At 42.6% G+C, this 24,232-nt stretch overlaps 1 protein-coding gene and 1 long non-coding RNA gene across 2 annotated transcripts in view; one reads left to right on the forward strand and one right to left on the reverse strand.

Moving 5' to 3' along the window:
• Nucleotides 1-24,232, forward strand: part of KCTD16 (potassium channel tetramerization domain containing 16) — a 235,006-nt gene that overhangs the window by 3,504 nt on the left and 207,270 nt on the right. The gene's annotated exons all lie outside the window — the stretch shown is intronic.
• Nucleotides 1-24,232, reverse strand: part of LOC114231721 (uncharacterized) — a 34,011-nt gene that overhangs the window by 1,557 nt on the left and 8,222 nt on the right. Inside the window, exon 2 of the long non-coding RNA XR_003617730.2 lies at nt 23,138-23,218. This is a non-coding gene — a long non-coding RNA (uncharacterized LOC114231721). The remainder of the gene's footprint in view (nt 1-23,137; nt 23,219-24,232) is intronic.

Genomic DNA, 24,232 nt, shown 5'->3' on the forward strand with positions numbered 1-24,232 from the left:
TTTTCCAAGGGAAAATGGGAAGACCAAAATTCCTTGTATTATTAAAAAGGCTAGATTCTTGCCTTATTTAATCTTCATGTAAATCTAGAATTGATGGTCAGCATCAGGTAGTTTTGACTATTTAGTTAATGTAGAATTATGAACAATTAAAGTCAACAGGTATTGCCCTGGCCAGTGTAGTTCAGTTGGTTGAATGTCCTCCCATGCACCGAAAGGTTGTCGATTTGATCACTGGTCAGGGCACATAACCAGGTTGCTGGTTCCACCTCCAGTCTCCCCAATTGGAGCATGTGCAGGAAGCAACTGATAGATGTTTTTCCCTCACATGGATGTTTCTAACTCTATCTCTATCTCTATCTCTATCTCTATCTCTATCTCTATCTCTATCTCTGTCTCTGTCTCTGTCTCTGTCTCTGTCTCTATCTCTGTCTCTATCTCTATCTCTGTCTCTCTCTTCCTCTCCCCCCCTCTCTCTCCAAAATCAATAAAAACATATTAAAAAATGCCTAGCTGGCGTGGTTCAGTGTTTGAACATCGACCTATTAACCAGGGGTCAGGGTTAGATTTCTGGTCAGTGTACATGCAGGGTTGCTGACTCCATCCCCAGTGGGGGGCATGTAGGAGACAGCTGATCAATGATTTTCTCTCATCATTGATGTTTCTATCTCTCTTTCCCTCTCCCTTCCTCTCTAAAGTCAATAAAAATATATTTAAAAGTATTTTAAAAAGCTAACAGGTGTCTGTACTATGCGTTTAAGAGGATAAGAAATGTGTTTGTCTGCATTGCTTACACACCAAGATGATATGCGAGATGCTATGGATTATGATTTATGTATCAGCAACATAGAAAATGTGATATAGGAACATAGAAATGCTTATCCTATGACTGCCTTACAAAGTATTTTAGATAACTGCTTTGTTATAATTTAAAAACAATGAGAAAGTTCCATTTCCTCCGTACCCACCCAACTAGCTAAGTCATTACCTCTGTTCTCTTCTGGTGTTGTATAGAAAGCAATGTCATAAACATCAGAGAATGCCTTCTTGATTCATCTCTGAATGAAATGGGAGCTAAGAGGTTTAGAAAATAGAAGTCCTGATTTTGAACCAGATACTCAGTAGCCATTCACACCACTTAGGCTCAAAAATCACAGGTGCATGGAAATAAATGAACCTCTTATTTAGAGCCATCTTCCAATCCCAGAGAGAGTGGGAAGATTGTTCTTGGTTGGAGAGAATTATGCACATTTCCTTAATCCTATTTATGAGTCAGTTACTTCAGACAAATGCCCCAAAGCACTCAGATTGAAAGGCATTTGCCTCTCATAAAGCCATGATAACATGACCACAAGTAGGGAGTTTAATTCATAGGATGATTACTCTGAGTTCTGTGAATTACAGATAGAGACACCGATTCTTCACCTTTTTTTTTTTTAAATTGCTTCTTGTAGGTACATTTTAACCTTTCTTCTCTTTATTTCATTTCCTGAAATTTAAAGGGTTGTTGTCACAAAAGTCTCTAAATTGCTTTACTTACATAGTATATATGTTCAGGGCTATTGACTTAGATGGGGTGTTGGAGAAAAGTAGATCAGGAAACGATTTCTCTTTAGAATTCCGCAGCGTGGCCTCTTTTGGGAAGGAATTTATGGTTCTGGCTACTGTGAATTACCCAACACTGCCCTAGCCAGGTTGCTCAGTGGTTAGAGCATCGGCCTGAAGACTGAAGGATTGAGGGTTCGATTCCAGTCAAGGGCACATGTTTCGGTTGCTGGCTTGATCCCTGGCCCCAATCTGGGCATATCTGGGGGACAACCAGTTCATGTGTCTCTCTCACATGGATGTTTCTCTCTCTCTGTCTCTACCACTCCCTTCCACTCTCTCTAAAAATCAGTGCAAAAAGTATCCTCTGGTGAGGATTAACAACAAAAAGCTTCAATAGTGAAATCATATAATACTTGTCTTTTTTGTCTAACTTATTTCACATAGCATAATACCCTCTAGGTCCATCCATGTTGTCACAAATGGTAAGATTTCATTGTTTTTTATTTCCAAGTAATATTCCATTGTATATATGTCCCATATTTTCTTTATCGACTCACCTATTAATGGGCACTTAAGCTGCCTTCATATCTTGGCTATTGTAAACAACATTGCAGTGAACATAAGGGTGCATATATCTTTTTGAATTAGTGTTTTGAATTAGTTCAGATACATACCCAGAAGTGGACTTCTAGGTAATGAATGTCAACTGTAATTGAAAAAAAATATTTTAAAGCTTCAATAAGAGGGTGTGTTTTTATAGGAAAACAGGTGGAAATGCATCTGTCCTTAAATGATTCTAGCTCTTTTTCTCTTGGTTACTTGAAAAACACCAATTATGACTTAAATTTTTATTGCCCATAGAGATATGATGGTTGGCCCTTCAAAATGAAGCAACAGAACAGTGTAGTAAAAAATGGTGAAGGTTTGGACTTTACCACCACTGACATCTTTTTCTGTGATGATTTTCTGTCTTATCTACTTAGATACCCTCTTATCCTTCTGTTTTAGTCATTCCTGCTTTCAAATTCTTTCTCTCTTTCAAGACTTGTTGTCAGCAAAAATTCTGTTCTGTCATTATATTTAGAAAAGTTTCAAGGCATGGTGCTACTTTTCTCAGGGATTTTTGTACATAAGAAACCTTTTAATAGTTGTGGATCAGGTGACTTGAGGTGTTTTAAATTATAATGTAAAAAAAAAGCACAATTTAAGTGTACAGCTTCATCATGAAGTCAATTTAGACCTGTACTTACACAGATAATTAAATGGCGATGCTAAAGGGCAGGGGTAGTGAATGTAATTTCTTATGTGTCTTTAAGATGCTGTATTCTGAGCTTTGGACTCAATGTAACAGTGATATAAGCATGTTAGTAAAATATTTTATTATATTGTTTTCTTTTTCATGTCAAACAAGATGTATTAACTGAGCCCAATCTCTTGTGGAAGGTGATTAAAGTAGTTTTTTCCCTAGATCTGTAACATCATTGAATGGATTTGGCAGCAAGAGGAGTGTCTACATGTGGACAGAAAAGGGAAGTCTCTGAGATTGCCTCAATGTACATACGTGTGCGCGCGTGCGCATACACACACACACACACACACACACACACACACATACACACACAGGGAAAGAAAAGACGAAATGCTCCTGACAGTCTAGTGAGTTTAAATCCTATCAAAAGAATTAGAGGTGGAAATCTTACCTAATAATAGACAAACATGTAAATTGACTGTACCTCCTCTATGCCACCAGCCAATCAGGAGTGATATGCAAATTAACCCAACAAAGATGGCGGTTAATGTGCATACACAGGTGTTGAGTACGGGGGAGGGGGATGGGATGCTTGCGTCGTCGCCATGGCCTCTGGGCAGCATGGGAAGGTGGGGCTGGAGCGGAAAGAGGCGGCTCCCAGAATGGAAAGAGGCAGCTCCAGGGCCTGAGTGGAAAGGGGCTGGGCCAGAGTGGAAAGGCGGTGCCGGCAGCCAGGGAAAGGAAAGCCCATTCTAAGCATGAATCTTCATGCATTGGGCTTCTAGTAGTTTATAACGTGCCAGAAATCTCCATTTGGAAAACCTCCAAACACAAACTGTAGAGAGGAGTGACTTGCATAGGAGAGAGTGATAGCACAATGAATAGAAAAAAGTTCCTTCAGAAACTGGTAGATGAATGCTCAGTTTCTGCATCACAGCAGACAGTTGCTCTTTTTCTTTGGTCTTTGCTATAGCTTTCCTCAAGTACAGGATTTCTTTGCAAGTCAGTCAACATTTTTTAGTGCAGACATCTTTAAATACATCCAAATGTCAAGACACCCAGCTTTAATAATTACATTATCATTACAAGACCAATCTTTTTTTTAATTTAATAAATCCTTTTTTTCTTTTTTTAAATAAATCTTTATTGTTCAGATTATTACAATTGTTTCTCCTTTTTCCCCCCCATATCTCCCCACCACCCGGTTCCCACCCCGCCTCTGCCTTTACCTCCCCCCCGTTGTCCTTATCCATAGGTGTATGATTTTTGTTCAGTCTCTTCCCATACCCCCCACACAGACACGCCTTTCCCCCTGAGAATTATCAATCCTCTCCCATTCTATGCCTCTGATTCTATTATGTTCATCAGTTTATTCTGTTCCTCAGATTTTTAATTCACTTGATTTTTAGGATCACTTGTTGATAGATATGTATTTGTTGTTCATAATTTTTATCTTTACTTTTTTCTTCTTTTTCCTCTTTTTAAAGAATACCTTTCAGCATTTCATATAGTACTGGTTTGGTGGTGATGAACTCCTTTAGCTTTTTCTTATCTCTGAAGCTCTTTATCTGCCCTTCAATTCTGAATGATAACTTTGCTGGGTAGGTAATCTTGGTTGTAGGTTCTTGCTATTCATCACTTTGAATATTTCTTGCCATTCCTGTCTGGCCTGCATAGTTCCTGTTGAGAAATCAGCTGACAGTCGTATGGGTGCTCCCTTGTAGGTAACTAACTGTTTTTCTCTTGCTGCTTTTAAGATTCTCTCTTTGTCTTTTGCCCTTGGCATTTTAATTATGATGTGTCTTGGTGTGGTCCTCTTTGGATTCCTCTTGTTTGGGGTTCTGTGCACTTCCTGAACTTGTAAGTCTATTTCTTTCACCAGGTGGGGGAAGTTTTCTGTCATTATTTCTTCAAATAGGTTTTCAGTATCTTGCTCTCTCTCTTCTTCTGGCACCCCAAAAATTCGGATATTGGTACGCTTAAAGCCATCCCAGAGGCTCCTTAGCTATCCTTTTGGATTCTTCTTTCTTTTTTTTTTTTTTTAATTTTAATTTTAATTTTTATTTTTTTTTTAAATTTCTTTCTTGATTAAGGTGTCACATATTTGTCCTCATCCCCCCATTCACATCCCACCCCCCTCCCCACGCATGCCCCAACCCCCTGTTGAACTTAACCGTTGGATAGGCTCATATGCATGCACACAAGTCCTTTGGTTGAACTCTCCCCCTCCCCCCACCCTCCCCTATCCTCCCTCTGAGGCCCGATAGTCCGATCGATGCCTCCTTGCTTCTGGTTCTGTTCTTGTTCCTCAGTCTATGTTGTTCATCATTTCCCCTAGATGAGCGAGATCATATGTCACTAGATATATACTTATGAGAACTGAATGTGAGACGAGCAATAATAGTTATGCTGACAGGCAAATGAATCAGTCTGTAGTGAGTTTCTTTCTGGACCAACAGTTCTTTTGAGACCCAATTTCAGTGTCCACCAGTTCCTTATGTGTACATGTCAGCACTGACCCCTCAACTCTGGATTGTGGACAAATGGTGGTAATGGAGGTCCGACTCCCTCTGGTTTGGTCTCGGCCGGACCCAGGGGCACGGCTTCACCCGGACTAAGGGGCACGTGGCCTCACCCATACCCAAGGGGCGCGTGGCCTAACCCGGGCCCGGGACCCAGCCTCACCCGGATGGATCCAGGGGCACACGGCCTCACCCGGACCCAGGATCCGGCTTCACCCGTACCCAGGGGCGCAAGGCCTCACCCGGACCCAGAGGCACATGGCCTCACCCGGACCCGGGGGCGCGTGACCTCTCCCAGACCCAGGGGCACGTGGCCTCACCCGGGCCAGGCGCGCGAGGCCTCACCCGGATCCAGGGACACATGGCCTCACCTGGACCCGGGGGCGCGTGGCTTCTCCCAGACCCAGGGGCACGTGGCCTCACCTGGACCTAGGTGCACGAGGCCTCACCCAGATCCAGGGACACGTGGCCTCACCCGGACCCGGGGGCGCTTGGCCTCTCCCAGACCCAGGGGCACTTGGCCTCACCCGGGCCTAGGCGCGCTAGGCCTCACCCGGATCCAGGGACACATGGCCTCACCTGGACCCAGGGGCGCGTGGCCTCTCCCAGACCCAGGGGCACGTGGCCTCACCCGGGCCTAGGTGTGCGAGGCCTCACCCGTATCCAGGGACACATGGTCTCACCCGGACCCAGGGGCACTTGGCCTCTCCCAGACCCAGGGGCACGTGGCCTCACCCGGGCCTAGGTGCACGAGGCCTCACCCGGATCCAGGGACACATGGTCTCACCCGGACCCAGGGACGCTTGGCCTCTCCCAGACCCAGGGGCACGTGGCCTCACCTGGGCCTAGGTGCACGAGGCCTCACCCGGATCCAGGGACACATGGTCTCGCCCGGACCCAGGGACGCTTGGCCTCTCCCAGACCCAGGGGCACGTGGCCTCACCTGGACTTAGGTGCACGAGGCCTCACCCGGATCCAGGGACACATGGTCTCACCCGGACCCAGGGGCGCTTGGCCTCTCCCAGACCCAGGGGCGCTTGGCCTCACCCGGGCACGGGACCCAGCGTCATCCGGGTCCAGGGGCACATGGCCTCACCCGGACCCGGAATCCGGCCTCACCTGGACCCAGGGGCACGTGGCCTCTCCCAGACCCAGGGACGTGAGGCCTCACCTATACCCAGAGGCGTGTGACCACACCCGAGCCCAGAGGCGCGCAATCCCGCCCGCACCCGGGTCCCAGCGGGGCCCCGTCCTCCCGATCCCAATTCCTGCCGGTCAACCCCCCCTCAGCATTTCCCCTGGCCATCCTGCCAGAGCTCCAGGACGGCTGCTGCAGAACTCGTCGGGCGGCTGCTCGGCGAAGCTCCGGTGCGCCCGGTGCATGGCGGCGGGCCGGTCCGGCGTCGCTGCGTCGGCCCTTGGGTCTGCAGCGGTGGCCGGTCGCCGAGCATGCGCACCTGGCCGCTTCCGGGGCATTGAGATTCTTGAAGGACTCAGAGGTCAGCAAGCGCGGAGTCTCCCACCCCATGTCTCATAGGGGCTCGTCTGTTCGTGCTCGGCAGCCAGTGGAGCCGTCCCCTCAGCCGGAGACCGCCGGGGGAACTGCGCCGAGCACGTTCCAGGCCGCCATTGTGTCGCCTGAGCCGTAGTTCTTAAAGTGTGGACTTTGGGTCACCTGCATCAGCATCATCCCGCATACCCCTCTTTTATTCTAGTTGTAGAGCATCCACTCAGCCAGCCCTATGGTGGTCTTGGATGGTGTCTGCTCTGCTCTCCTGTCGTAGTCTCAAAGTTGTTGTGGTAGGCAACAATCAGGCTTCCGCCCTATGCCTCCATCTTGGTCCTCCTTTGTATAGTTAAGTCTTGATTGTTGTTGGTGTCACTGGGAGGGCTCTCTTTGTCTATAAAGGAAGAGTTGCTGTGCAGGAGACACGTTTATGGGCCGGGTCTTGGTGCAGCAAGGCTTTGGCGCTCACTGAATGTGTCCCTTATGCACGTGGTTGAAATCTTGTGTCATCTCCCACAGACCACTAGATGCCCTCGTTTCTGGGTCTCCAATGGGGTGTAGATCAGCTACTGCCTTAGGCACTCAGCAGGGATTACAGCAAAAACTGTAGTTTCCTCCTCCTGTCTGAGTGGCCCTGGAGCAGTCCGACTAGAACAGCAGTTCATCTGGTCCGCTGCCAGAGGGCAGGCCACCCACATGCATAAGCCGTTGCTTGGAGCGCAGGTGCGCCTGCAAGACTTGCGGGCGGGTCTTCAAAACGTGCGGGGCGGGTCCCAGGGCGGGGCGGGTCCCAGGGCGGGGCGGGGTCTCAGGGCGCCAACAGGCCATGGTGCGGCGAGCCGCAATGGCTGCGAGTCTGCTCCTTCTGCCTTCCACGTTTCTAAGTCCCCTCGTTCCGCACTCCAGTGCAGCAAACACTGATTGCTGGGCGCACCTCCGCAAGAGTCCCGCCTCTCCCCGCAGGCATCTGGGTCTCCCGCGAGTCCCCAGAAGCTGGATTTCAGGGTGATGGAGAGCTAATCTCCCCTAGGTTTGGAACAAAGGCCCCTTTCCCCCGCCACCAGCCCGACCCACGCGCCTCCGCACCTCGTCCCCTCCGATTTCTCTGGATTCCTCTTCCCTCTTAGCTGTAAATCTACCATTCAGCCATCTCTCCTGTAGTTCTGGGCTGCAGATGCTCTGTCCTCCAGTCGTGCCCCTGAAATTGCTGTGCGCGGTGCAGTTCGCAGTTCCTTTGTTTATCTTAGCCGCCTTCTTGATTCTCCTCTGTCAAAATGGCTAGAGGACTTGAATGTAAGATGAGAACTCCTAAGAATCCTCCAAATCGGTGTTGGCGGCCTCCAGGGCCCCGAGGATCTCACTGCGCAGCTCGGCCAGGTCGGTGGCGTGGATGAGCCCCTCCTGCAGAAAGATGGTCTCTTCCTTCACCGAGAGCCGCTGCGCCGAGTCCGCGGCCGCCGCCACAGCAGCTGCCGCGGCGCCCACGAGCCCATGGCCCCGGCTGCGGTGCTGACTGAGAGGAGCAGCCGCCCGCTGGATTCTTCTTTCTTTACGCCTCTCTGGTTGGGTGTTTTTTCTTCCTCATATTCCAGATCTTTGGTTTGACTCTTCGGGTACGGTGGTCTACAGTTGAGTGTCTGTATATTCTTTATTTCAGACAGTGTATGCATAATTTCTGACTGGTCCTTTTCCATTTTTTTGGTATTCTCATTAAGGTCCTTGAAGGTCTCTTCAAGTTTCTCAGCGGTTTTTGTTTCTCCTTTTTGCCCCCCATAGAAGATTCTTGAGTAACCTTATAAATGTGGTTCTGAACACTGTGTCATCCATTAGTTTGCTTTCCTCTATCTCTCCTACTCGTGACATACTTTGGTGTCTCCGCATTTTGGCTGCCTCCCTGTGTTGATGGAGTGGCTTTGTGTGGTCAGTGACCTATAGGGGCCGGTAGCTCAGCTTCCCCAATCACTCTTGGTGGTCGCTCTTAGTACACCCCTTTGTGGGCTGAGTGGAAAATCTTGGTGTAGTTAAAAGCCTTGATTGCTATTGGTACACTGGGAGGAATTGACTTCCAGGCCAATTGGCTGTGAAGACCTGCTGTGTCTATAATGGAAGAATTGCTGTGCTGGAGACACAGTAGGGCTTTGGTGCTCACTGAGTCTGCCTCTTGAATGTGTCCCTTATGAGAGTGGTTGAAATCTGGTGTTGTCCACTCCGACCACTAGATACCCTAGTGTCTGGATCTCCAATGGGGTGGAGGTCTGAGGCCTCCCAGCAGGAGCTACAGCAAGAGCTACAGTTTTCTCCTCTTTGCTTGGGTGGTTTTGGAGCAGTCTGACTGGAACTGCAGTTAATTTGGTTGAGCTGCCACAGAACAGGCCATTTATATGTAAAGGCCGCTGTGTGGAGCCTGGGCGGGTTTGTAGAATGTGGGGGGCTGGGTCTCAGGGTAGGGCGGGGCGGGGTCTCAGAGTGTCACTAGGCTGGGGCATGGCCAACAGCCATGGCTGCCTTCAGCTGTCTCTGCCTTTCCGCGTTTCCAAGTCCCCGTGTCCCGTGCTCCAGCGCAGCAAATCCTGATTGCTGGGCGCACCTCTGCAGAAAAGTCACTCTCACTCTCCGACCGATGGCTGAGAGTCCAGCTTCTCCCCGTAGGCGTCTGGGTCCCCTGCGTGTCCCCATAAACTGGAGTTCAGAGTGATCGGGAGTTTGTCTCCCTTCGGTTTGAAGAAAAGCCGTGCGCCCAGTTGCCCACCATCAGCCCGCTTCGCGTGCGCCTCTGTACCTCAGCTCTCCAGCATTTGCGCTCCCTTCTCTTCTTAGTTGTAAATCTACCACTCAGCCAGCTTTCTCGTGGTTCTGGGTGGTAGATATTTTGTTTTTTAGTTGTATTTTTGAAATTGTTGTGCGAGGCGGCAGCTTAGTTGTTTAACTTTGCCACCATCTTGGTTCCTCCCAATTTAATAAATCTTTATTGTTCAGATTATTACAAGTGTTCCCCTGTTTTCCCCCCATAGCTCCCCTCTACCTGGTTCCCACCCCACCCTCTACCCTTACCCCCTCCACTGTCCTCATCCATAGGTGTACGATTTTTGTACAGTCTCTTCCCGCACCCACCACACCCCTTTCCCCCCGAGAATTGTCAGTCCACTCCCTTTCTATGTCCCTGATTCTATTATATTCACCACTTTATTCTGTTTATCAGATTTCTTTATTCACTTGATTTTCAGATTCACTTGTTGATAGATATGTATTTGTTGTTCATAATTTTTATCTTTACCTTTTTCTTCTTCTTCCTCTTCTTAAAGAATACCTTTCAGCATTTCCTATAATACTGCCTTGGTGGTGATGAACTCCTTTAGCTTTTTCTTATCTGTGAAGCTCTTTATCTGACCTTCAATTCTGAATGATAGCTTTGCTGGGTAGAGTAATCTTGGTTGTAGGTTTTTGCTATTCATCACTTTGAATATTTCTTGCCACTCCCTTCTGGCCTGCATAGTTTCTGTTGAGAAATCTGCTGACAGTCGTATGGATGCTCCCTTGTAGATAAGTAACTGTTTTCCTCTTGCTGCTTTTAAAATTCTCTCTTTGTCTTTTGCTCTTGGCATTTTAATTATGATGTGTCTTGGTGTGGTCCTCTTTGGATTCCTTTTGTTTGGGGTTCTGTGTGCTTCCTGTACTTGTAAGTCTATTTCTTTCACCAGGTGGGGAAAGTTTTCTGTCATTATTTCTTCAAATAGGTTTTCAGTATCTTGCTCTCTTTCTTCTTCTGGCACCCCCATAATTCTGATGTTGGTACGTTTGAAGTTGTCCCAGAAGCTCCAGACACTATCTTCATATTTTTGGATTCTTTTTGCTTTTCCAGTTGAGTGTTTTTTGCTCCTTTGTATTTCAAATCTTTGACTTGATTCTTGCGATCCTCTAGTCTGCTGTTAGATCTCTGTATAATATTTTTTATTTCAGTCAGTGTATGCTTAATTTCTAGTTGGTCCTTTTTCATATCCTCAAGGGTCTCGCTAAGTTTATCGGCCTTTTCTAGGAAATTCTTGGAAAACCTTATAACCATGGTTTTGAACTCAATATCCAGTCGTTTGCTTTCCTCCATTTCTTTCATTTGTGATCTGTTTCTTTGTCTCTGCATTTTGGCTGCTTCCCTGAGTTGATAGAGTAGCTTTGTGTGCTAGGTGTCATATAGGGCCCAGTGGCTCAGCCTCCCCAGTTACCTGAGGTGGACACTCTTGGTGCACCCCTTTGTGGACTGTGTGCACAGTGTTGTTGTAGTTAAGCCTTGATTGTTGTTGGTATCACTGGGAGGAATTGACCTCCAGTCCAATTGGCTGTGTGGATCAGCTGTGTCTACGCTGTGAGAACTTCTGTGCTGGAGACACCCTTATGGGAGAAGACTTGCAAAAGCCTCTGTGCTCAGCTTGGATGGGGTGGAGTCTCAGGGTGGAGCAGACAGCATTGGTTTCCCGTCAGACCTGCCCTAATAGGCCCCTGTGTCTCAATGTCCCGTGGTAATCGCTGCAAGCACCTCTGAGAGAAAGCTGCCCTCGAGTTCCGCCCGCTGCCAGACAGTCCACTTTCTCCCTGAATGAGTCTGGGTCCCCAGAGTCTCACCCGGAACTGGAGTTCAGTGAAGGTGGGAGCTTTTGTCTCCCTCCCGCTTGAGAAAGCCAGCCGCGTACTCAGTTGCCCGCCCTCTCCACGCACGCACCTCAGTACCTCTGCCTTCCGCAGTTCCTCTGAGTCTCAGTGTTCTTTTCTCTTTCCTGACAATCCAGTTTCACCCCGTAGGAGTTTGGGTCCCCAGAATCTCGCCCAGAACTTGAGTTCAGCGTAGTTGGGAGCTTTTATCTCCCTCCCGCTTGAGAAAGCTAGCCATGCACTCAGTTGCCAGTGCTCTCCACGCGTCTCAGTACCTCTGCCTCCTGCAGCTCCTGTGAGTCTCAGTGTGCTTTTCTCTTTCCTTCTAGTTGTAGAGTTTCCACTCAGCCAGCCTTCCTGTGGTTCTGGATGATGTCCGTTTTGTCTTTTAGTTGTAGTTTTGAAATTTTTGTGTGAGGCAGCAATTTAGGTGTTTACCTATGCCGCCATCTTGGTTTCTCTCCCAAGGTTTACAAGACCAATCTTATTTCATCAATAGTCCTACCTACTTTCCTTCCTGTTTGTACTGGATTATTTTAAAGCAAATTTCATACATCAATCATTTTATTCATCTAAAATATATTTCCAAAATAAAATGAACTAAAAAAATAACAAAATGCAATTATTACATGCAAAATTAATACAGTAAATCCTCACTTAACATCATAGATAGGTTCTGCAACTTTATGAAAAATATATAGGGAGACCAATTTTACCATAGGCTAATTTATATAAATAAGAGTTAAGTTCCTGTGGGATCTCATCAATGTTATAATGAGATTACATTGAAAAAAATGTCATTTGAAAACTAGTTGTAATTCTTTTATTATTTTTTTATTTTTTTTATTTTTATTTTATTGATTTTCTAAAGAGTGGAAAGGAGAGGGACAGAGAGCTAGAAACATCGATGAGAGAGAAACATCGACCAGCTGCCTCTTGCACACCCCCTACCGGGGATGTGCCCGCAACCAATGTACATGCCCTTGACCGGAATCGAACCTGGGACCTTTCAGTCCACAGACCAACGCTCTATCCACTGAGCCAAACCGGTTTCGGCTTGTAATTCTTTACTATAATATCTAGTTGATGTTCAAACACTTGATTGCCTCACAATATTTTCTTAAAGGTGGCTTGTTTGAGTCAAGATCCAAATGAGGTGCATTCATTACCTTTGGTTATAATTTCTTTTCTCTTTAAAATTTGAAAAAAAATACTACATATAATTTATATGCAACAAAGGTAAAATATATGTCTTAAATATCTTTTAAGCTCTCCCCTTCTCCCTCTTTTTCTCTTCTCTCTCCCACCCCCTTTTTCAATTTGTTTGAAGAAACCAAGTTGTTTGTCATGTTGACTGTCCCACATTCTGGGTCTGGCTGATCCATCTCTGTGATCTCTGTTACACCATAAACACATATTTTTCTGACCCCTGTATTTTCTGTGATTTTGTTATATCTAGACTGTAGATTCTAGAGACTTGATCAGATTCAAGTCCATTATTTTTGACAAGTAACCTTCATGAGTGATGGCAAGTTCACATTTAATTTGCTTTGGCAGATTGAAATGCAGTATGTTATGGAGTCAAGGGAAGGTCATCTTTTATTGTTAGTTTTTTAATATTTATCATATAGATAAGTAGCAATTGGAATCTATTTATTATCTCCATTGCCCAAGTTGAATCTGATGATATGGCAGGCAATAAAAGAAACCCTTATTTGTCTTTTCAGTCATTCATGAACTGTCTAGTATTCCACTGCTGTTCTCATTAGTAGACAGGGCTGCCATCCAGGTGCAGTGAGCCAACCCAGATATGCACTGTGTCCTGTCAACTGGAGGAATTATTTTGGGTAGGAAAGTTTGCATCCTGGCTATTCTAATTTTTTTCAGGGGGATTCTTTCAACTGTGCTGAAGCTCCATTGAGTTCATTGTCTGCTGTTCCCAAACCCCTTCTCTCCTTGTGTTCTTCATCTCAGTAAATGGCAATTCAGTTTCCCAGTTTCCCAGGGAAGAATGAAACATGGATGTCATCCTGTCTCTTTCTTCTCCCGAGTCACTCTCTTCAATCTATGACAAGTCCTATTGGTTCTTTTTCATCTCTCTCAAATCCATCCATTTTTTTTTTGTTCATGCTCACCCTAGAATATTTTTTCCAATGATTTTTAGGAAGATTGGAAGAGAGGGTGGGAAGGAGAAAGAGAGAGAGAGAGAGAGAGAGAGAGAGAGAGAGAGAGAGAGAGAGAGAGAGAGAGAGAGAGAGAGAGAGAGAGAGACACATCAATTGGTTCCCTTCTGCACATGCCCTGACCAGTGCCGGGGATCAAACCTGCAACCAGGTACATGCCCTTGATTGGGAATTGCACCCTTGACCATTCAGTGCCCATGCTAATGCTCCAGCCAGGGCTCCAGCCATTTCTTTTCATTTCCACTGATGATACTCTGGCCTAGATCACCAGCATTGCTTTTCTAGACTTCTGCAAATAAGCTAAATTTTCCTTTCCACCTCACATTTGGGGGTTGTCCCATTTGGATCTATTCTCTCTATTGCAAACATGGTGAGATTTTTAATGTGAATCAGACCATGTCATAGTTCTACTTCAAATTCTTTATTGCCTTATACTGCTCTTATATTTAATACAAACTTCTTGCCATCAATTACGGCCACATCTTCTTTATCAATGAACATTTAGGTTGCTTCTATATCCTGGCTACTGTAAATAATGCATTGATGAACATAGGGATGCATATATATTTTCAAATTAATGTCTTGGATTTTTTTCAGGTAAATACTCAGAAGTGGGATTGCTGGGTCATATGGTAGTTTTATTTTTAATTTTTTGAGGCACCTCCATATTATTTTCCATAGAGGCTGCACCAGTTTGCAGTTCCACCAAAGGTGCAGGAGGGTTGCTTTTCTAAGAATCAAGATCTTGATTCACAAAGTCCTTATGCTAATGATTTCCCAGCACTTCTCCACAGAAGCATGTGGACAGTATACTCATGGACCTTATGGTTTAGGAAAATATTAGTAAGTGGGCAACTTCAATCAATTGTGATGGGCAAGTGTAAACTAATATGAGAATAGACAGGGAGCTTCCTAATCTGAATTTGGAGTATCAGAAAATTAAACCAGGTTTTATATTAAAGCTGAGAGAAGAGAAAATGCTTAAATCTTTAATGCATTTGTTGACTTGAAGATACTAGCTGGCTGATGAAGTCATACAAGTTATAGCCTAGGATGACTTAGAGGAATCTTAAGATCATTAGCAATCATTTCATTTCTTATTAATGAGATTTTCCCCAGCCATAGCCATGTGAATGATTTAATTACTCCAGGAACCAGTATCTTTCTTTTTAAACTCTTAGTTCTCTCTTTCATTCAAACTTTTGTCTTATGAAAGTACCTGTGTAAAATCAGAAGCCAAATGATAGCCTTAGATGACCAAATAATTGATTTTAAAAGGAATTTATAATTATGTCTGTAGTCTCCTTTTATGATTTTCAAAATGGTATGTATCATTATTATTTTAACTTTAACTGCGGATTATTTATTTGCTTTGTCAGTCTCATACACAAGTCATTTTCAGTTACTACCACAGTGCTGAACACAGGGTATGCTTAATATGCATTTGTTGGATGAGTACAGAAATTCATAATGCTACATTTTAAAGAAAGAAAATGTGAAATGTAAAAACAGTGAATGAAATTTGCCCCTAGTTTTGCTTGATATTAAGTTTTAACCAGGAATGCAGAGAATATGTTTGGATACACTGACAACATAGGATCTATCTGGATAAAAATTGTAGTTGTGTTACTTCTTACCAGGATCTACTCAGCCAAGCATCTTAACCTCATTATACCTCAGAACATTCACCTGTAAAAGGGAAATGAGGAAGCTTTTCTCACGGTAGTGCTGTGAGGATTAAGCCAAGGTCATATCATCTTATTAGCTTTTTTTCACCAGGCACTACTTGATCTATAGGCAGTTTTGGTTCATCTTACAAGTAGCTGGAAGAAAAACTGAGAGAATATGGATCTATTAGAGCTGATCCTGATCACTATCAGAACAGAAGTCAAGCTTCTGCCTACTGGTTTCACTTTGGACTATTGGTATGCACACTCAAGACCTTAGAGAAAGGAAAAGCATATAACACCAATTCCTGTAGTCCTGTTATTATGCTCACCTCTCTTGCTCCTTTTAACCTTTTGCACTCGGATGTCGAGTGTGACTCCACACGGTTAGCATTAGAATAAAGGAATCAAGAAAAAAGCAAGCGAGTGCAAAGGGTTAAAGGCACTCATCCCTCTGTTACACCCGCCTTTTGACAGTTCTTACAAAAGGCCAGTGTGTTTCCCACCTTAATATACTACACTTGTGTTCCCTCTCCCCAAAACACTCTTCCTTTAACTCCTTGTCTGAGTCCTACTCATCCTCAGAGTCAGGCTTTAATGGGCTTTCCTTGGAAAGGCCTTCTGTTACTATCTCTGCTGAAGTAGCCAATGTCTTCCTGCTTATTCTCTACTAGAGGCCCGGTGCACGAAAATTTGTGTACTGGGTGGGGAGGGACCCTCAGCCAGGCCTGCCCCCTCTCACAGTCTGGGAGCCCTCAAGGATGTCCTACTGACAGATTAGGCCTGCCCACGGGAAGCGGGCCTAAGCTACAGTCTGGCCTCCCTCTGCGGGAGGCGACCAGACTGATCAGGGGAAGGCATCACCCCCATCATCCCGCTGCTGCTGCCACTGCCGGCAGTGGCGGCTGCGAGACTTGAGCCCTGGACCTCGCAGCCGCCAGGGCTCATGGCTGCCTGAGCCCCAGCCTCGCAGCCACTGTGGCTTTGTCCAGATGGACTTCCAGAAGACATCTGCCCTAATTAGCATATTACCCTTTTATTAGTATAGATTAGTCACTGTGTTAGCAGCATAAAGAGCACTGTTTACATGTGTAATTACCTGATTGATGTACTTTCTTCTTCTTCTTTTCTCTCTCTCTCTCCCCCCTTCTCCCAGTATATTTCACACTTCATGGGTTCTGCTCTCTTATATTTCTTGTGCCTAGAACAGTGCCTGGCACATAGTAGGCACTCAATTAGTGATTTTTTTTCTCTATCCTCCCCACCCCACCATGTAAAATTATAATAGTAGGATTCATTTTCATGGTGAAAGTAACTGATAATATATATAATTGTGAGTACAGTTGTGAGTATGCAAAACACAGACTTTATTCTTGTATTTTTGTTTATTAATTATTGTATTATTTTTCATATGAACAACTATAAACCTACTTTTGCTCCACCCTCTCTGTGTGTGTGAGTATAGATCGATCTATCTATATCTATATATCTATATCTATATCTATATCTATATCTATACCTATACCTATACCTATACCTATATCTATATCTATACCTATATCTATATCTATATCTATATCTATATCTATATCTATATCTATATCTATATCTATACCTATATCTATATCTGTATCTATATCTATATCTATATAGGTATATACATATATATTTGCAGGTGTAGATTTTTAATCTCTTATGAGTATAGTAGAAATGAATGTGGGGAAAAAAAGAAAAGAAAAACTTTAAATCCGGGAGACAGAGGATACAAGAGTATCTAGGGCAACTGGCTTTGATGAGTCACTTAACTCTTCCAGCCCCTCTGGTACCTCAATTATATAACAGGAATAGTGGATCTATTAAATTAATTGCCCCATAGGACACTGAGTAGCAAGTGATATGACATGAAAAGTGACTCTGTTGCTTGATTAGATGTCTGCTATTAAAGCAGATTTTATCTTAGCTTGAGTGAACTTCTAGAGAACGTCTTTAGGAAAGGTAACTACACCCAAGAAGAGAGAAATTAAATTTGATTTTTTAGAAAGTTGTAAAGTATTTAGATACCAGTGGTCACAATAAGCAAACAGGTTTTAGTGGGCCTGCAGCACCAGCACTTTTATTATTTAGTAGCCTACAATCAAAGACATGTTGGGTATATTTTGGTCTTCTCCACTTGTGTAATTATCATCCACTTATGGTCTGAAGGCACTGGTCAAATGGATACAAACAGATCCCTTAATAGAGCCCCATAAACTGTAATGCTGGATGGAGGCTTGATTTATAAAATCAGAGTATCCTGGATGGTGAGGGGAATGTCATGATTTCATGATTGTTTCCTCTCTTTGAGTCTCCCAGCTTTATATGACAACTTAGGTTGAAGCCAACATACAGAATCTTTTAAAGTGGTGGTGTTTTGCTTGTGGTGGGAATTGGGTGTGAGTAAGGCATTCTTCCCTATACCCCCTTTCTTCCTTTTTTTCTGGTAGCCCTTAGGACAATTCCAGAAAACATAGGGCTGATTGTGAATGTTTGAAAATTCCTAAACCCAGACATTCTAATCAAATGGTGAATTTAAATTTTTTGAAAAATTGCCTTTCTGCGTTTTTGGTCAGGTTCTTAGCTTTGTATTCCTTTCCATTTATTTTCTTTTCATCTGACTTGCATTTAGTACTCAGAACAAGTCTCAGTGAAGGATGAACTGGAAGAAATCAATTATTAGAAAATATAAAGAGCAAAAATTAATTTGTGATATGTTACAGACATAGTCACCTTAATTATCCCATTTATTTATTTATTTATTTATTTATTTTTGTAACAACATAAGCAATGGGAGTTATTGCTTTGGAAAAATCGTCTTTACAACCAACCTTATATGCTTTCTACCTAGTAACTTGGAATTGTTTCCTATACTAAATTATTTCCTATGAATAAAGCGTAAGGTTAGTATATTATTATACTACATCAATATAATCTATATTTCCTCCACAGAGCTTAAGGGACTATGGTAAAATCACTGGTTGAAATGGTGCTTTCTATCGAAGAATTAATTCTAAACAAAAAAAATCTAGTTTGGGGGTGTTTGCAAACAATTCCCCATACCAGCCTTTTATAAAAAACAGTAGGAACACTTTCTTTTTATTATAGGTATATTTTCATATTGTTTATAGCCTGTGATTTGCCTTGGGAATTGCTTCCTTATATGGGAAAACAAGCTTTCTTCCAAATAAGCAGATGCAATGTAATTAAATAATTGCTATCTTAATTTGCATCTGAGGTCCTCCTGACCAGACAAATAAATGTAGGCAAGTAATGGCATTTATTTCAACTCTGAGGTGTTAACAGTCATCATAGCTATCCTTTATTGAACTCTATGTCAGGTATCATGTCAAATGCTTCTCATTTAATCCTCAAGAAACCTCTACATAAGAAACTGAGGCTCAGAGAAGTTTCACTTGTTCAAGGTAACTGAAGTGGCTGTCTCAGAATTTCCATATGGGGAAAAACGAGTAGTGTTGAGTTTGAGAAAAGTTCATTCATTTATGTCAAGTTCATTCATTTATGTGGTAACCATGGGCTGATGGAGATCAAGTGTGGGTGATAGATGGGGGTGAACTTTAAAAGAACCTTCCCTATCCCACAGACACAAGTTACTGCTATGTGATATCCCAATTGGTATAAGCAGAATTCCATCCCTGTTGCCCTAACCCCAATCCCAGCACTCTTGACTGTCATGCCATACACAGAAATACCAGATGGCAGTGCTGTCTTTCTCAAACTGCCAAAAGCAGCTCTTCAAGAGAACTGCCTCCCATGATTAAGTGAGAAGCCCACACATAGCCTCCAGCAGGGGGTGGGATGGCAGAAGGTGCTGGACAGGCCTGATTTCCCATTCTCTCTCCCCTTCAAATTTCAAGCCTTAGGAACACGATTTTCCCATGATACAGCTTTAAAAAAATTAAACCAGATTGGGCTGAAATCTGCAAATCTGTCCTCAGTTACCCACACACAACTTCTGGGATACAATCTCTTCTCTCAGAGACTCCTACACAGCATTATTTTTAAGAATTTGATTTCCTAGGTACCTCAGATATGAAAAGGCACAGGATTTCATAGTACAAAAAGATGTCAAAAGTATTTGAAATGAAATAGAAAAGTTCTAGCCTTGTCTTCCTCTACGCCACCAAATACCCAAGAAAAGAATAAAAATAATAAAAATAATAAAAATTATAAAGATGTATTAGTAGTTTCTGGTTCTAGAATCAGTAGCAAAATGGAGATGAGTGAGGTAATCTTAAACAAGATTAATCCAGATGTCCTGATAAGCATTGTTGGTCCCCAGAAAAAAAAGTGGCCCATTTTAAGCATGAACCTGGGACTAAGCCAAAACTTTTAAAATAATAAAACATACTGCAAATGAGCTCCACTTTTAGCAGCTTGCCTAGTTTTAAATTTGGGGAGAGTTACTTAAGAATATAATTTTGGTATAAGTATTTTATGTTACTTTAGAATTATCTTTCCATTGTACAACAGCAACACTACAAACAAAACTAAGAAGAAACATGATTCTTGGTTTTAAAACCAGTTGACCCTCTCAGCCCTTTTCCCTTGGAAATCTCAATAAAAATCATAGAACCCTAGAGATGGGGAAGCATAGACTCTTGCTTTGCCCCATTTCTTACAGTTTTTATTTCTTTCCACTTAACTGTTTACTTTTCTCAAAATTAATTATAAATGTTACCGATTGAGTGCAAATCACATGGCAGACACCGTGGTAATTGATTTGTAGATACTCTAATGTTCTCTCTTTAGAGCAATCTTAGGTGAAGATTAGTTTTCCCATTTTACAGACAATAAAATTGAGAACTAGGGAAATCTTTACTCAAGTTCACAGCTAGTGAATTAATAAAGTCAAGATTCAGATTCTGGTTAAGTCTGTCTGACTCTGAACACCGTGAATGCTTTTTAGTTGCGAAGTTATATCTGATTGTACAGAGAATGCAGAAATTTTATATAAAGTGAAATAAAGAAATTAGAAACATAAAAAATGAGATCAAAAGAGGAATTTTTTAAGATGGTAGAATAAATAGCATATTTGTATGCTGATACGAGGGTTCCAGTAGGTAGGAAAAAATAACAATACAGAAGAGAGAGAGCTGGAGTGATATCCTTGGATAAATACGAAAAAATGGGATTAAGTACATAAAGAGTTTACTCTTTATGAGCCTTGTCAGTTCATCTGTGTGTGTGTGTGTGTGTGTGTGTGTGTGTGTGTGTATACACACACACACACACACACACATATGACAAGCGGTAATAGAACATATGGGTATAGAAACAGTTAGGTGATATGCTTTGATGGGAGCTTGTTGAGGGTACCTTCAGATAGCTTCTGTTTGCTCAGAAAGATAAGCTGAAAGACTGAGGATGGAGAAGGAAGTGTTAAAGGTTTGGAGAGAGAAAAGATGATATAAAATAGTTATCTAGGCCTGTGGGAGAGTGAATGAACTAGGGGAGTGAATTGACTGAAAGTATTAAGGACTCATTTGAAGTAAGTGGCCATGAATTGAAAGTGAGATCATTCAGCACAGTTGTACATTGTACATTTTTCTCCAGCCAAGTCCAGCTGCCTGGATGCAGGTGGGAAGCAGGCTCAGATTTCATCCTAACCAGCAGGCATTAGGTTTCTGCAAAGGAGGGCCAGAAGAGTTGAAAATATATCCAATAGAGCTATTAAAATATTGACCATTGAATTTCAATTGGGAAAGAAATGCAATGAGGACATGAAGGAGATGAAGGACATGAAAAGGCATAGTATTGATGGGTTGAGGTTCACTATAGAATCAAAGGGCAGTTGGAATCTAGTACTGGAAAAAATAAGCTAGAAAGATAGGATGAGATGATGAGATGTTTAAAACTGAGCTCACAGAGGGTCGAACAATTAATAATGACACAGTTGAGGATATGACCTTGGAAGTGAATGGCTGAGTGTGGAAAATGTGATTGTTAGAAGAGAGAGGGATTAGGAATATTCAAAAATCATCTGTACATATGTTGAAAGCACCAATATTTATGTTATTTCAACTTTGTAACAACTCTGTTATTCTCCTTTTAGAATGAAAAGTTGTGGCTAGCTAAGAGTTGGTAAATAAGTCCAATCCCAAAGGTAGGAGGCATCAGCACTGGCATTTGAATCCTATTCGTAAGGCTCATCTCTCTTACCCACTGATTGTAATGGCTTCTATGTATGGTATGTTCCACTGCCTTTAAGCCATTCTAATTAAAAGGAATTGGAGGACCCTGGCCGGTTGGCTCAGTTGTTTGGAGACTCGTTCTATACATCAACGCAGGTTCAATCCCCGTAAGGAAAAATACATAGATTTTGGGTTCAATCTTGGACTGGGTGAATATGGGAGGCATGATAGATGTTTCTCTCTCACATATCCCCCCCCCCACCTCTCAAATCAATAAAAAATATATCTTTGGGTCAAGTTTAAAAAACAAAGGGGGAGAGTTGGGGAATTCTCAAATGTTTGTGTCATTTGTGTACCATACCTGTCATTCACCAGTATAGATATAGATTTATTAAGCACCTACTAATCCCCAGTGCACTGCACTGTTCCATATTCCAGGGCTACAAGGATGAAAAGTGTTGTATGGAATTGCAGTTGAGAATTCAGTTCCACTGAATTATCATCTGTCAGAATGAATATGTTTGAATAATTATTTGAATACTTTATTGCATCTTGCCCTTATTATTTTATAAAAAATGGGTAGAGAATAGAAAGTGAAAGTGCTGATATTGATGGCAAGAAGCATATCTCTCATAAGCTTCATATAATTGACACAAAGATGGAAATCTTTAAGCATGCTGAAAGAGGCAAATTCTTAGCCTCAAATGGATACCATTGGATTTCAGCCAATTGAGTGAGTTTTCAACTAGGAAGGGAAAAAATTCATAGTTGAAAAGGATATCAAATGTAAGAACTCTATTTTGAAAATAACTGTCTAAAATGGGAGGCGCAATTAGACTTATTATTTTTTTCTTATTTAGCAGTATCCATCATGGGACGTGTAAATCTACAGTTTGATATATGCAACTAAATCTTTATACATGACTTAAGGAATGTGGTATGTATGAATATATGGAACACTTCTATAATATAGAAATGATAAGGGTATTGGCAAAAATAGAAGAGAAAATACTTAATTCAGTGGAATGATTAGGGATGTCTTTCCTGACGTGGCAGTTCTTAAGCAAAGTATGAAAACTTAGGAGTTAATCAGGCAGACAATACTAATTAGGCAAAGAATAATGTTAAAGGCAGTAGGACAAGCAGGTGCTACAGCATGGAAATGAGACTGAAGGAGGCATGTCAGCCCTCCTCACAGTTCTTTTTTCTTTTCTCCATCTCACCCCATTTTATTTTATTTTATTGTAGAAGACAGAGCGTTTGCCTAGCCAGCATGGCTCAGCATGAGCATTGACCTATGAACCAGGAAGTCATGGTTCGATTCCAGGTCAGGGCACATGCCTTGGTTGCAGGCTCATTCCCCAGTGTGGGGCGTGCAGGAGGCAGCCAGTCAGTGATTCTCTCTCATCATTGATGTTTTTATCTCTCTCTCCCTCTCTGAAATCAATAAAAATGTATTTTTAAAAAAGACAAAGTATTTGGCTTCAGGTCCTGTCCATCATAGTCCTTTCCCCAAAGGTCTGTGCTGTTACATTATTTGCACTTTAAATGGAATTCATTGTTACAGTTGGGTTTTACACCCTTTAGATCTTTCATAAACAGGACAGATAACAAACATAAAAGAACCCAGTTTACCTAGGGAGATAAGGCAAAATTGCTCAGGTGTTTGGATTGTATCTAGTTGTGATAAATCCTCTCCTGTCCTGGCAGTCAGTCCTAGGGAAGGAGAGGGAGAAAAGAAAGAATTAAAAAAACACTATTTAGTCCCCTTCATTTAATTTCCATAGTATCTGCTTTGCACCTAGGAAACTTTAGTATTTATTAGACAGATGTCTCTAAGGATTAAAACACAATCATAATATTTCCCCCTTAGGGAAAAAATAAATAGCAGCAGGAGGAGATGATCTATTGTAAAGAATATAATCTTCAATTATTGCATTTTGCCTATGTACAGAAGCATTTGCATTTTCAGTCATCGGATGCCAAACAGGTGCCATATTAGCAGCCAGTTTCAGTAATGGGGAGGAAATGAGTTACTTTTGCTTTTGATGTTGCCTTTGAATGTTCCAAATTCAAAAGTGAAGATGAATTGTTCAAACCTCCCTATTTGGTAGACTCTGACCATCTATCTCTAAAGCTAGTTCCCCAGCCTCATTCCACAAGAAAAACTGCAGACTTTAGCCCTCTTTTGAAAAATGTAAACTATAAAAGCTTCACACATTTTTAAAAATTTAGTCTGTCTTGGTCAAATCGCTCATATTTACTGTGTATCCTTTTCCATCCAGGATAACAAGTTATTTAAAGAGGTACTAAGCCAATGAAGTAATTTGTAAGCGAGTTTAGAAAGATAGGTGGCTGTTTAGTAGAAGAGCGTGGACCTGGAATCACAGGGCTAGGGTTTCATACCCCAGTTGTGCTACTAAACCAGCTTTGTGAGCTAAGGCAACGATTGGGCTTTCCTGCAAACAATGACGGCAAATCGATCCACCTCACCAGTTTTTGCATGGCTCAAATAAGATGACGTCTGTAGGAAAACTAATATCACTATACAAAGAAGTTGTTAATTTATATGTAAACCATACACATCACAATCACTACCTTTTCTATAGAAAAAAGTTATTATGATAAAATATGAGGTCCTAAGATGGGCCAGAAACTGATCTCTCCTAAAGGAACCTCAGCCTTTTCCACTCTCCCCTAATGAAAACAGGAATACATCACTAACTGTCT

This window comes from Eptesicus fuscus, chromosome 6, assembly GCF_027574615.1.
Source record: "Eptesicus fuscus isolate TK198812 chromosome 6, DD_ASM_mEF_20220401, whole genome shotgun sequence".
Classification (NCBI taxonomy): Eukaryota; Metazoa; Chordata; class Mammalia; order Chiroptera; family Vespertilionidae; genus Eptesicus; species Eptesicus fuscus.